This window comes from Elaeis guineensis, chromosome 2 (assembly GCF_000442705.2).
Source record: "Elaeis guineensis isolate ETL-2024a chromosome 2, EG11, whole genome shotgun sequence".
NCBI lineage: Eukaryota > Viridiplantae > Streptophyta > Magnoliopsida > Arecales > Arecaceae > Elaeis > Elaeis guineensis.
Genome location: NC_025994.2, coordinates 100,340,245 through 100,354,121, shown reverse-complemented (window position 1 = coordinate 100,354,121; position 13,877 = coordinate 100,340,245). Strand labels below are relative to the sequence as shown.

Below are 13,877 nucleotides of genomic sequence, written 5' to 3'. Positions count from 1 at the left end.
TGGACTCTTGCTTGCCGGAAACGTAAGGCAATCTGTTAGATTTTCCAATAGGACTGATTGCCCGATCTTGAAGGCTGGCAATTTAGACTTGAATGGAGGACAAGGCAGCAGTTGATTTTTCCCATTTGTTTGTTCTTTCGTGTCTTTTGGGTTAACTTTCCATCAGTGAATCTGCTGCTGAACCCTAAAATTATAAATGACTTAAATCCTCTCATTTCTACGTCATCCATCACGAGAAAGAACGGTTTGGTTGGAGGGTAAAAGGATCATTGCATAAACTGATTCTTTGAGCAAGTGTGATGGTATGACTGGTAGACGGTAAAAAGAGATGGAGGGGTAAAAAGGCATGCAACAAGTGGCACCTCTACCATAGACAAAGAATCAACGGGCAAGGATAAGAAATTTAATCCTCCCTTTTAATAACTTGAAATTTGAATGACTTTAAATTACCTATAAAAAAGCTGCAGCCACTTCCTCTTATTTATATATATTTACAAAAGTAGGTTGGTTTCTGTTGCATGCTTCTGCCCCTATGGATACCGAGATAAGGCCATGCTCCTCTCTTTCTATATGTCTTCTCTTCTCACTCTTCTCTTCTCTCAACATCCAAAACTGTGTAGCAACTGATAGCATCCCTTCGGGCCAGTCCCTCTCTGGAAACCAGACCATAGTGTCCAAAGAAGGCAACTTTTCGCTGGGGTTCTTTGTAACAGCCCAGGTTCTTGGGCTTGTAAACCCTTGATGGCCCATACAAAAAAAAAAAAAAAAAAAAAAAAGGGAGTCTTCTTCCTCCATTCACCGGCTCCCAATCGGAGTCGGAAAGAGCCCCCTCCGGCTCTATTTAAGGAGGAGAACCCTCCTCTCTCCCTCTCATCGGAGAATCTCGGGTCAATCGGCGGCGATCGTCGGGAAAAGTGCTACGGATATCCTTACTATGCCCGTCCCAGTTTCTCGTCGGAAAGTCTCGCCGGCGTCGAAGGTGAGCTTTCTCCTCCTTCCTCTCTTCCTTCCCCTCCTTTTCATGGCCTCGTGCACCCTCGCCGGTCGTCGGGATCGTCGGAAAATCCACAAAACATCATGATCCCATTTTGCTCTATTTCGGTTGGACCCTTTCCTCTCTTTTTCGGCCACCGACGCCGTCAGTTGCGGCGTCTCATCCCTAGGATAGGATCCTCATCCCTTTATCTCTCTTCCTTGAAGGTATTGGCCGTCGGTGACCGGCCAATGATTGAAAAACAAAAGAAAAAGTGACAGTCCTCTGTTTTTTCAATCTCTTCTTGATTTCTCGCTGGCCGAACCTTGCCGCTGGCCATCCCTTGCTCCACCGCTGCCTCCACCTGCTGTCGGACCTCCGACGAAGCCATCACCCTCATCGGAGCCAAGTTGGAGCCCCTCGTCCGTACCCTATTTCGGCCCAAGGGAGGCTGTGGGAAGAAAAGGAAAAAGAAAGAAGAAGAAAGAAGAAAAAGAAAAGAAGAAGGAAAAGAAAAAGAAAAAGAAAAGAAAAAGAAAAAAAGAAAAAGAAAAAAAAAGAAAGAAAAAAAAAGAAAGAAAAAAAAAGAAAGAGAAAATATCCTCTCTCTCCTTTCTCTCTCTTTCCTCTCTCCTCTCTCTACCTTCTCTCTTCATTTTCTCTCTAGATTCTCTCTCTAGACCTTTTTTTCTCTCTTTATGGATTTTATCTCTCTAAGGTCTTTCTACTCTCTCTCTGATTGCATCACAGATCCTAGGATAAATTTGAAATAAAAATATGATGATTTGAGATTGCTCCAAACTTTGTGCAGTAGATCTGATCCCAGTCTGATCCTATTCGAAATTTATAACATTTGATTCATATTAAGTCATCTTGATAGGACCTCTGATGATCTCGACCATGATTGCCTCATCTGAAGGATACAAAGATTCTCTCTCTACTTTCTCTCTCTAAAATTTTCTCTCTCTTCATGGTTTTCTCTCTCTAGAAGTCTTATGGATCAGTGAAGGATCTTGATACTTAGATAAATCTTAATTTTGATTAATCTTAAGAGAGATCCTCGATTTGTATTATTAGGATCGATTATCAATAATTTCTCTATATGTGATTTTTATATTGATCAGGATCATTAAGAGATGATTATTTGCATATGATATTGAGTAGAATATTTTATTAAAAAAATTCATAAATCAAAGAAGAATATTGATTTTTGTGCTTGGATCAGTCACCGATAAAGGTAAGAATCTCTGTATATGATCATCATTATATATGTTATTTTACCGTTAGTTTTATCTCATTGATTTTGCATCGTTGGATTTGAGATCGATGAATTTGTTATATCTGAGATATTGTCATTTATTTATGTAATTTTGAGCATGAGTATGTTATATCAATACATATGTATCAGTGATTGATGGCATGATTATATGGGTATGACATATTTATTATACTGCAAAATTTGAATTGATTAATGAAGTCAAATATTATAATTTCATGAAAATGAAAAGAAAGAGAAATATGGTTTGGACTGGTCTTGTTATGTGAAATAGCTTGCCAGGAGCTTATGCTTGGGACAGCCCCCACAAACTTATGTGTGGAAGAATCTGATCCGAGAAAGATCATGAATTATTTGATCCGAGAAAGATTATGGCCACTTTGATCCGAGAAAGATCATGAATATTTTGATCCGAGGAAGATCACAGAAATCGATCTGAATAAAAGATCATCGCATGATCCTGGTAGTCCAAAGCCAGAGCCCAAAAGAAAAGAATTAAAGACAACGTGATAATAGAAGAAAATAGAAAGATAAGACATGAAATAATTATTGAATAAAATTGTTTCACTTATTAACATATGATAATGCATCTCTTTTGATAAAACAGATAATCTATAAATGTTTGCAGTATTTTGGATAGTGAACATCGACTTTTATGTGTTATTGCTTATCTTTATTTTTAGATTATATTATTATATTGGTGTGATATGAAAATTCTTACTGGGCTGTAAAGCTCACACCCTTTTATTTTTCTTTTCTTCTCAGAGTTACAAGATGTCCATGGTTGGCTATGGTATGGATTTGTGAGTGAATGGATGCATAGATAGAGTACCGTTGATACCTGATCAGAGGATTGAAGGAATGTTAATTATAATTATGCAAGTTTTATGAATTATTATTGAAATTAAATATTATGGTTGATAAGGTTGTAATGATTTAATTTGGCCTTGCATATTCTTTAGGGTTTGCTCTAAAGAGTGTGCGGTCATTACGTATTCGATCCGAATGTTGGGTTTGGGACGTGACAAAGTGGTATCAGAGCTTAGGTTTAAGATCATCAGAGATTATGAAGAGATATTAAAACTTTATGTAAGATCAATAGGATGTGACAGAATGGTATCAGAGCTCAGGTTATGATCATTAAGGATTATAATATAAGTGATTTAAATATTACAGTGTAATAACAAAGTTTAGGTTATGATCATTGGGGATTATGATATAAGTGATTAGGATTTAATAAAATTATATTAGAGCTTAAGTTTAAGTCATTAGGGATTATGAAGTAATATCAAAACTTTATGCATGATCAATAGGATGTGACAGAGTGATATCAGAGAATATGATAGAACAGTACTAGAGCTCAGGTTTAAGGTCACTAGGGATTGTCATATAAGTGATATCAAAACTTTGGAAATTATAATTAATAGAGTATGATTGATAATATCAGAGTTTAAGATTATGATTATTAAAGATATGATAGAATGATATTAGAGTTTAGGTTATGATTACTAGAAAATATGATTTAAGTGGTATTTGAGTTTAAGGTTATAATTATTCAGAATTATAATTTTAGTGATATCTGAACTTAGGTTATGATCATGAGGAATATGATAGATATAAAAGAGAAGATTCAATATTTAGATTTCGAATCAATAGATATTAAGATGAAATTTATGCATAAGTGGCATATGATATCTATAATAGAATTGATGAGTTATATCTTGGATTTTAATTAGTAGGGTGGCCTGAATATAAGAAGAGTTGACCCTGGAAGGAAGTGGGAGGTATTGATATATTATGTTGAGTATACTCGATGATTTTGGAATGCTAAACTTATATGGAAGGAAATCATGATAACTTTTCTGATTTTGATGTTAATTATCTGAGCATTACAAATTTTAAATTTATCAGAAGGAAGTTAGGATATAGTCTAAGAAGAAATTTCATCATATGAGAGAGAAATATTTTTGAGCATTGAACCTATAGGAGGATCATATATGAAACTCAATCTTAGATGAAAAATATACTTGAATTTTATTATGAGAGTATAAGATACACATCTTGGTGAAATCTTTGGTTACTCAAAATATCATATTCTGAATATGATTCTTTGATCTTTCAAGTTGCATTGAATTTTAAGTCAAAAGTTTACTTTTCTAAGTGAATCAAAAGTATTTTGATATTATTGTTAAATTAAAGAAGAAAATTTATTTTGTCAGAGTATGATATACAGGTTATGATGAAATCTTTAATAATTTGTATTACTATCTGTAGATTAATTTTTTTTTTAATTTTTTTTGTGATTATTGAAGATGGTGAAGTGTATTAATTATTCAAGTCAAAGTTTGAATTTTTTTTTTAATTGAACTAAGACATCTTGCTAGTGTTAAATTTTGAATGACTTATGTAACGGCCCAGTTACTTGGGCCTGTAGTCCAGACGACCCAACAGCACAAAAAAAAAAATCAGAGGAGGAGGAAGACTCCTAGCCGGAGTCTTCTTCCTTCACGATTCTGGCAAAATCGGACTCAAAGAGTCCGGCTAGGGTAGGAAACCTCCACTATAAGATCCCCCGTCCTCTCTTAGGAAATTACAACAAAAATTTCGAAGTAAATCAAGAGATTTGAGGAATTTTTCTCAAAGATTTTTGTGGTGGTTGATTGGAAGAAAAAGGGGTCGTCGGATCTGTTTTTGGCCGTCGGAACAAGGTATGTTCCTTCCTCCTTCCTTTCGGTCGAGTCCCTCCGGTCATGGGGCGTTCGGAAGCCGGCGAGGAGCTGGTTCGAGCTCAAACAGGGATACCCTGTTTGTGTGACTTTTCTTCTTTCTCCACCGCCGGCAACGAGGAGGGTGGCACTGCCACCGACACGGTAGCATCGCCGGCGTCGGGACGTTGCTGGGGAAGGTGGCTGGAGGTGCTCTCTGGGTCAGGATGTGGGGAGAGTTTCGGATGGGGGCTCGGGTCCCTGTTTTTGAACATGAGGAAGAGAAGAAGAAGAAGCCTCTTCTCTCTTCTTCAAATAAAAAATAAATAAATAATAATAAATAATATATATATATAATAATAATAATGAATAAAATTAAAAAGTACATATATATATAATATAATTATATATATATATATACATATATATATATATAAAAGGGGGGACATGGGTATGAGTCAGATAACTTCAATAAATATAAAAAAAAAAAAATTTGATTAAATTAATTTATTTTTGTTTGATAGGAGAACAGTCTAACGATCAGGGAGACAATGAGTAGGGCTTGATTTTCGGACTATAAGGTTGTGAATTTGAATTCTCAATTATCGAGGTAAGAATCATTATACATGATCATCATCATATGTATATATTATTTTACTGATAGTTTTGCATCGTTGGATTTGAAATTAATGAATTTATCATATGTAAAATGTTGACATTTACTTGTGTGGTTGCGAGCATGAATATATTTTCATCAAAGCATATGATGGCATGATTATATAGTTATGATATGTTTATTTTGAGTACACTGCAAAATTTGAATTGATTAATGAAGTCAAATATTATAATTTCATGAAAATGAGAAGAAAGAGAAATATGGTTTGGACTGGCCTTGTCATATGGAATAGCTTGCCAGGAGCTTATACCTGGGACAGCCCCCACAGGCTTATGTGTGGAAGAATATGATCCGAGAAAGATCATGAAGAATCTGATCCGAGAAAGATCATGAATGATTTGATCCGAGAAAGATCATGGCCACTTTGATCCGAGAAAGATCATGAATATTTCGATCCGAGGAAGATCACAGAAATCGATCCGAATAAAAGATCGTCGCATGATCCTGGTAGTTCAAAGCCAAAAAGGAATAAAAGGTTGTCATTCCAAAGATGTGAAGAATGAAACATATAATATGAAATTCAAATAATGAATGAAGATTTTACCTGATGATGTATGATGATATATATATGCATATTTGTGACAATATTTTAGTTATTATATACCTATGTGTTTTCTCAATTGTATTGGTTTTAAAAATATTAATTTTATCTACTAGTTTGATGTACATGTGCAGTGATTCTTATTGAGCTAGAGAAGCTCATATTTCTTTCTTATTTTTTTTCAGACCTACAGGATGCGTAGTTTGGGCAGTTTGGGCGAGAGCAAATAAGAACTGAAGCCTTAGTAATTTAGTTAGTTTAAATTCTCTGATGCCAAAGAATATTTGAATAATTGTATTGAACAAGTTTGCTTTCAATTTGAAGCTGTGACATCGATTGATTGTTTTGGTATTTAATTGGTTATTTAAAATTTGAAGTGTTAAATTTTAGGCCTTACATGATCCTAGGGTGCTGCTCTAGGATTTGTGTGGCCGTGTCATGTGCCCAACTCAGGTGCTGGGTTTGGGGCGTGACAACTTATACAAAGGATAAGATTTTGTATGGATTTATTGATTAATATTAAGGGTTGTGATGAAGGGAGCTCTATAAGAAATAATCAAGTTGATTCTATCTAAGGATGTTGGCTTGAGTTCTTCTAGTTTGTCAAGTTAGAATTAATTTTTTTAAAAAGGAAGATTGATTTAGAAATTATCTAAATGATTGTAAGGTAAATCTAAGGTTAACTCCAATTGATTCTAGACATATTGGATTCTTGAAGAGTGATGAAACTTATGCAATGATTTCAAACATAGGAAGTTGATCAAGATTTAATTTTTATATGCTATACCCAAAGGTAGTAAAGATAAAGAAACTTAAAATTTTACCCTAAGTCTTATATGAAATTTGAAGGTTGGATCTATCCTGGATTGATCTAACATACAAGGATATTTTATCTTTGATAGACCTATATAATTTGATAAATTAAAATCAGAGTACGCAGCAAAAGTGTGGTGAATTAAATTGGTTAAAAATATTAATTTTTTGATTCAAAAGATATTATGATGGAATACATTAGTTGCAAATAAGGAAGGATTTTATTGATAATGAAATGATGCTATAAATTTTGATCTAATCTGATCATAGCCAGATAATTTTTGTCAGTAGGTTGTTTCATTGTAGATAATGCCAAAAAATTTTAGATATCTCAAGTTTATTAACAGCTTGATAGTTCTGATATTAGTTCAAACTTAGAATGTCCTGACATAGATCTCAAATTTTTTAAAATTTAATATTGTTATTTGGACTGATATAGAAGATTGAGATTTTCTTAAGATGAGAGTCTACATATAAAATTATTGGAAGGTCAAGAGAAGAAAGAAATCGATGATTGTGAAGAGTGCCCGATGTTTGACCTTTATTTATTTTTCTATCAAGGGTAGTCTGAGATAATTATGAATTTCGAGTGGAATGTGTTAAACAAATAACGGTGGTATACTAATACAAATCTAAAATGTTACAGTTCTTCAAAAAGTTGAGAAATCAATAAGAAGGGATGAGTTTGAGATTTCAAATAATTTTTGTTATAACAAGATCATGAGAAATAAATAATATATAAGACATTATCATAAGCTTGAGAATGACATGAAGAATGGATATTTTGAAATATATACCTCAAATAATACAACTTAATTTTGAGGATGAAATTCTTTTAAGGGAGGGGATTGTAACAGCCCAGGTTCTTGGGTCTGTAAACCCTTGACGGCCCATACAAAAAAAAAAAACAGGGGAGAAGACTCTCGAAGGGAGTCTTCTTCCTCCGTTCACCGGCTCCCAATCGGAGTCGGAAAGAGCCCCCTCCAGCTCTATTTAAGGAGGAGAACCCTCCTCTCTCTCTCTCTCACCGAAGAACCTCGGGTCAATCGGTGGCGATCATCGGGAAAAATGCTGCGGATATCCTTACTGTGCCCGTCCCAGTTTCTCACCGGAAAGCCTCGCCAGCATCGAAGGTAAGCCTTCTTCTCCTTCTTCTCTTCCTTCTCCTCCTTTCCATGGCCTCGTGCACCCTCGTCGGTCGTCAGGATCATCGGAAAATCCACAAAACATCATGATCCCATTTTGCTCTGTTTCGGTCGGACCCTTTCCTCTCTTTTTCGACCACCGACGCCATCGGTTGTGGTGTCTCATCCCTAGGATAGGATCCTCATCCCTTTATCTCTCTTCCTTGAAGGTATTAGCTGCCGGTGACTGGCCAATGACCAGAAAACAAAAGAAAAAGTGACAGTCCTCTATTGTTCCGATCTCTTCTTGATTTCTCGCCGACCGAACCTTGCCGCTGGCCATCCCTTGCTCCAACACCACCTCCACCTGCTGTCGGACCTCCGACGAAGCCATCACCCATGCCGGAGCCAAGCTGGAGCCCCTCGTCCGTCCCCCGTTTCGGCCCAAGGGAGGCCGTGGGAAGAAAAGAAAAAAGAAAGAAGAAGAAAGAAGAAAAAGAAAAGAAGGAAAAGAAAAAGAAAAAGAAAAGAAAAGAAAAAGAGAAAAAGAAAAAGAAAAAAAAAAGAAAGAAAAAAAAGAAAAAGAAAATCTCCTCTCTCTCCTTTCTTTCTCTTTCCTCTCTCCTCTCTCTACCTTCTCTCTTAATTTTCTCTCTCTAGATTCTCTCTCTAGATTTTCTCTCTAGACCTTTTTTTCTCTCTCTTTATGGATTTTATCTCTCTAAGGTCTTTCTACTCTCTCTGATTGCATCACAGACCCTAGGATAAATTTAAAATAAAAATATGATGATTTGAGATTGCTCCAAAATTCATGCAGTAGATCTTATCTCAATTCGATCCTATTCGAAATTTATAACACTTGATTCATATTAAGTCACCCTGATAGGACCTCTGATGATCTCGACCATGATTGCCTCATCTGAAGGATATAAAGATTCTCTCTCTACTTTCTCTCTCTACTTTATCTCTCTAAAATTTTCTCTCTCTTCATGGATTTTCTCTCTCTACAAGTCTTATGGATCATTGGAGGATCTTGATACTTAGATAAATCTTAATTTTGATTAATCCTACGAGAGGTCCTCGATTTGTGTTATTAGGATCGATTATCGATAATTTCTCTATATGTGATTTTTATATTGATCAGGGTCATGAAGAGATGATTGTCTGCATATAATATCGAGTGAAATATTTTATTAAAAAAATTCATAAATCAAAGAAGAACATTGATTTCTGTGCTTGGATCAGTCACCAGTAAAGATAAGAATCCCTGTACATGATCATCATTATATATGTTATTTTACCATTGGTTTTATCTCATTGATTTTGCATCGTTGGATTTGAGATCGATGAATTTGTTATATCTGAGATACTGTCATTTATTTATGTGATTTTGAGTATGAGTATGTTATATCAATACATTTGTATCAGCGATTGATGGCATGATTATATGGGTATGACATATTTATTATACTGCAAAATTTGAATTGATTAATGAAGTCAAATATTATAATTTCATGAAAATGAAAAGAAAGAGAAATATAGTTTGGACTGGCCTTGTCATGTAGAATAGCTTGTCAGGAGCTTATGCTTGGGACAGCCCCCACAGACTTATGTGTGGAAGAATCTGGTCCGAGAAAGATCATGAATGATTTGATCCGAGAAAGATTATGGCCACTTTGATCCGAGAAAGATCATGAATATTTCGATTCGAGAAAGATCATAGAAATCGATCTACATAAAAGATCGTCGCATGATCCTGGTAGTCCAAAGCCAGAGCCAAAAAGAAAAGGATTAAAGACGATGTGATAATAGAAGAAAATAGAAAGATAAGACATGAAACAATCGTTGAATAAAATTATTTCACTTATTAACATATGATAATGTATCTCTTTTGATAAAACAGATAATCTATAAATATTTGCAGTATTCTGGATAGTGAACATCGACTTTTATGTGTTATTGCTTATCTTTATTTTCAGATTATATTATTATATTGGTATGATATGGAAATTCTTACTGAGCTGTAAAGCTCACACCCCTTTATCTTTCTTTTCTTCTCAGAGTTACAAGATGTCCATGGTTGGCTATGGTATGGATTTGTGAGTGAGCGGATGCATAGATAGAGTACCGTTGATACCTGATCAGAGAATTGAAGGAATGTTAATTGTAATTATGCAAGTTTTATGAATTATTATTGAAATCAAATATTATGGTTGATAAGGTTGTAATGATTTAATTTGACATTGCATATTCTTTAGAGCTTGCTTTAAGGAGTGTGCGGCCATCACGTATCCGATCCGAATGTAGGATTCGAGGCGTGACATTCTTCATGCCAGGTAACTCTCTGGTAACTACTACGTAGGCATCAGGTACAAAAAAATTCCAGTCCAAACTGTGATCTGGGTGGCGAACAGAGCAACACCCATCACCAACACCTCCTCTGCGGAGTTCAAAATCTCACAAGATGGCAAACTAGTCCTTCTCCATAGTTCCAAAATCCTAGTTTGGTCATCCAAGTCAACTCCATCAACCTCTGATTCCACCGTTGCGGTGCTTCTTGACACCGGAAATCTGGTCATAAGAAATGGATCAAACACTACAATTTGGCAGAGTTTTGACCACCCAACTGACACACAAATGCCAGGAGGATTGATTGGAGTTAATAAGATTACAGGGGAGTTTCAGAGCACCACTTCATGGGAGAATCCTGAGAACCCTGCCCCCGGGCTTTTCTCTCATAGTATGGACCCCGACGGATCCAATCAGCATGTATTGCTGTGGAATGCTTCAGAAATTTATTGGAGTAGTGGGCTTTGGAATGGCCAGTACTTCACCGCAGTCCCTGCTACCAGAGAAAGCACTCCCTTCAACCTCACCTTCGTGGATGACAAGCGGCGGAAGTATCTCATGTATACCATCCTCGACAGTTCTTTCATCACTCGTACTGTGATTGGTTCATCTGGGCTATTAACGCAATTGTATTGGGAGGACAGCACCCAGGAGTGGCAATCAATCTTTTCTCAATCTTTGCCTCAATGTAAGGTCTACTCTCTATGTGGTGCTTTTGGTATCTGCGACCAGAAAAGCTCGGATAATATTTGCAAGTGCTCCTATGGTTTCGAACCAGCTTCAATGAAAGAATGGGAGCTTAAAGTTTGGAGCTCAGGGTGCGTGAGGAAAGCCAGTTTGCGATGCAATAATAAAAGCTTGGCTGGTGGGGAAGAGGATAGATTCCTTGAGATGACCAATATGAGATTGCCTGCCAGTCCACAGAACTTGGCCGTTGGGAGTGCTGAAGACTGCGAACAGGCTTGCTTGAACAATTGCTCTTGTAACGCGTATGCTTATGTGAGTGGATGCTCAATTTGGACTGGGGACCTTCGGAACCTTCAACAACTCTGTGATGGTGATAGTGGAGCCGGTACTCTTCATCTCCGGCTCTCTGCTTCTGATTTCCCCGGTTCAAGTAGCTCACATAAATTGATCTAACTCCGAGTGTCATTGGTGGAATTCTTGGCATCTTGTGTGTTCTTGTTGGACTAATTTGGACATTTCAAAGGAGGAAACGAATTCGGATGGCAAGACAAGTTGAGGGTTCTTTGATTCAGTTTACTAATAGTGATTTGCAGCGTGTGACCAAGAACTTCTCTGAGAAGTTGGGCAGTGGTGGCTTTGGCTCTGTTTTTAAAGGGACATTAATTGACTCAACCGAAGTAGCTGTGAAGAAGCTTGAAGGCTTTAGACAAGGAGAGAAGCAATTCCGAACTGAAGTGAGCACAATGGCTGCTATTCAACATGTCAATCTGCTTCGCCTTCGCGGTTTCTGCTCCAAGGGCAGCAAAAGGCTTCTAGTTTATGAGTACATGTCAGGAGGTTCCTTGGACTCCCGTCTCTTTCAAAACAATTCCACAGTTCTAGACTGGAAGATCAGGTATCAAATTATTCTTGGGATTGCGAGAGGATTAGCCTACCTCCATGAGAAGTGCAGGGAGTGCATCATACACTGCGACATAAAGTCAGACAACATACTTCTAGACATGGACTTCTGCACCAAAGTTGCAGACTTCGGCATGGCAAAGCTTATTGGTCGTGACTTCAGCAGGGTACTGACAACCATGAGGGGAACCATTGACTATCTCGCACCTGAGTGGATCTCAGGCCTACCAATCACCTCCAAAGTGGATGTCTACAGCTTTGGGACGATGCTCTTTGAGTTGATATCAGGCAAACGAAACACAACGCACTCCATGGATGGTAGCAAAATCTTTTATCCTTCGTGGGCTGCAACAAAGATTATTGAAGGCGGCATATTTAGCTTATTGGACCATAGATTGAATGGTGCTGCTGACACTGAAGAGCTAACCAGAGTCTGTAGAGTTGCTTGCTGGTGCATTCAAGACTTTGAAGGTCACACAGGCCAACAATGGGACAGGTGGTGCAGATCCTCGACGAAGTCCTGGAGGTGAGCATGCCGCCACTTCCTAGGGCTCTTCAGCTTCTCATGGAAGATCAAAGCCAAAATTGTTATCATTTATCATCCACTTAGTATGAAGATGCACTTGATCAACTCTGGATTTCCATCATTAAGCGTGTCGAGCTATAGAGAGCACATGAATCTCTACTGAGCAGGTCAATAATATGTAATGGGTTCAAGTAACTCTTGTAGCAGTTACGATCCTTAAGATGGATATTTGTATGAGGGTGTAATGTTCTATAGTGGTTGTATTATCAATTTAGTGGCATAAACTTCATGGATATCTCTTGTTATGAAGATATGTTAGATATAAATTTTCCAACTATCACTTTCCAAGCATGAGTGATAAAGATATTAGATACATAAGTAAGCTGGCAACCACCGGATGTACCTCTTGTTGAAGACAACGTTCAAGACGTCTTACCTATCTATTTTCAAGTCATTTGTTTCAGAATTTCTAGAATGCATTAAGAAAGTTACGGTGATGCTTATGAGCACTATTTTTTGTATGAATATTTAATATTGAGTTCTTCAAATCATCGGGATTTGTGATTTAAACTATATATGTGCAAAAGAATCCTTATTTTATGAAATATATGATATACCAAAATCTAAAAGAGGCTAAGAAAATATACCTAAACTAATTTATGTCAATCAGGAAATAAAAAGAAGGGAAAAGCAAAGGCAATTGGAAATAAACTTAAGTTTTGGTGGCTTCACAATTTCCTTAGAAAACTTAAGTGCCATTTTTTTTTAAAAGCGTGGAAAGAACATGATTTGAGGTTCCTATTAGTATAGATGACAATGTCATGGGTCCCTATATAATACTGTCATGGCAATTCAATGTCCGATTCCTGCTAGTTGATAGGGAGGACAATCTATCCCATATCCAATCAAGTTGGGCTTTCCAAGTGATGACAATAGCATATAGAATCTTGGCCCATATCCAATCTAACCCTACAACAGATCAAGACATCACAACTAGTACTTACAGATCAACAGCCATGTCCTGACCTAACCTATTTGATCCCAGTCTAATTTATTTTACAATGCTTCATCCCTAATAGATACAATCTAAACGTGACCAATCTAATCTTTGAAATTTTTAGCATCTCACTAACGAGATGATTTGAAAAATTGCTATTGCGAAAAAGACCGACTACTCAAAACATTCTCGCATTAAAATGGTATGGGGAGAAGACAAATATTTACGGGGAACGGTCAAATCATAATGATCATAGTGGGCTGGTGGCACTATACTGGCAACACGAGCAGAAATTATATACTATAGAGGG

At 36.7% G+C, this 13,877-nt stretch overlaps 1 pseudogene; it reads left to right on the top strand.

The window, feature by feature from the left end:
* Positions 1 to 523: 523 nt before the first annotated feature.
* Positions 524 to 12,815, top strand: LOC140855744 (G-type lectin S-receptor-like serine/threonine-protein kinase At2g19130; annotated as a pseudogene).
* The last annotated feature ends 1,062 nt before the right edge of the window (positions 12,816 to 13,877 follow it).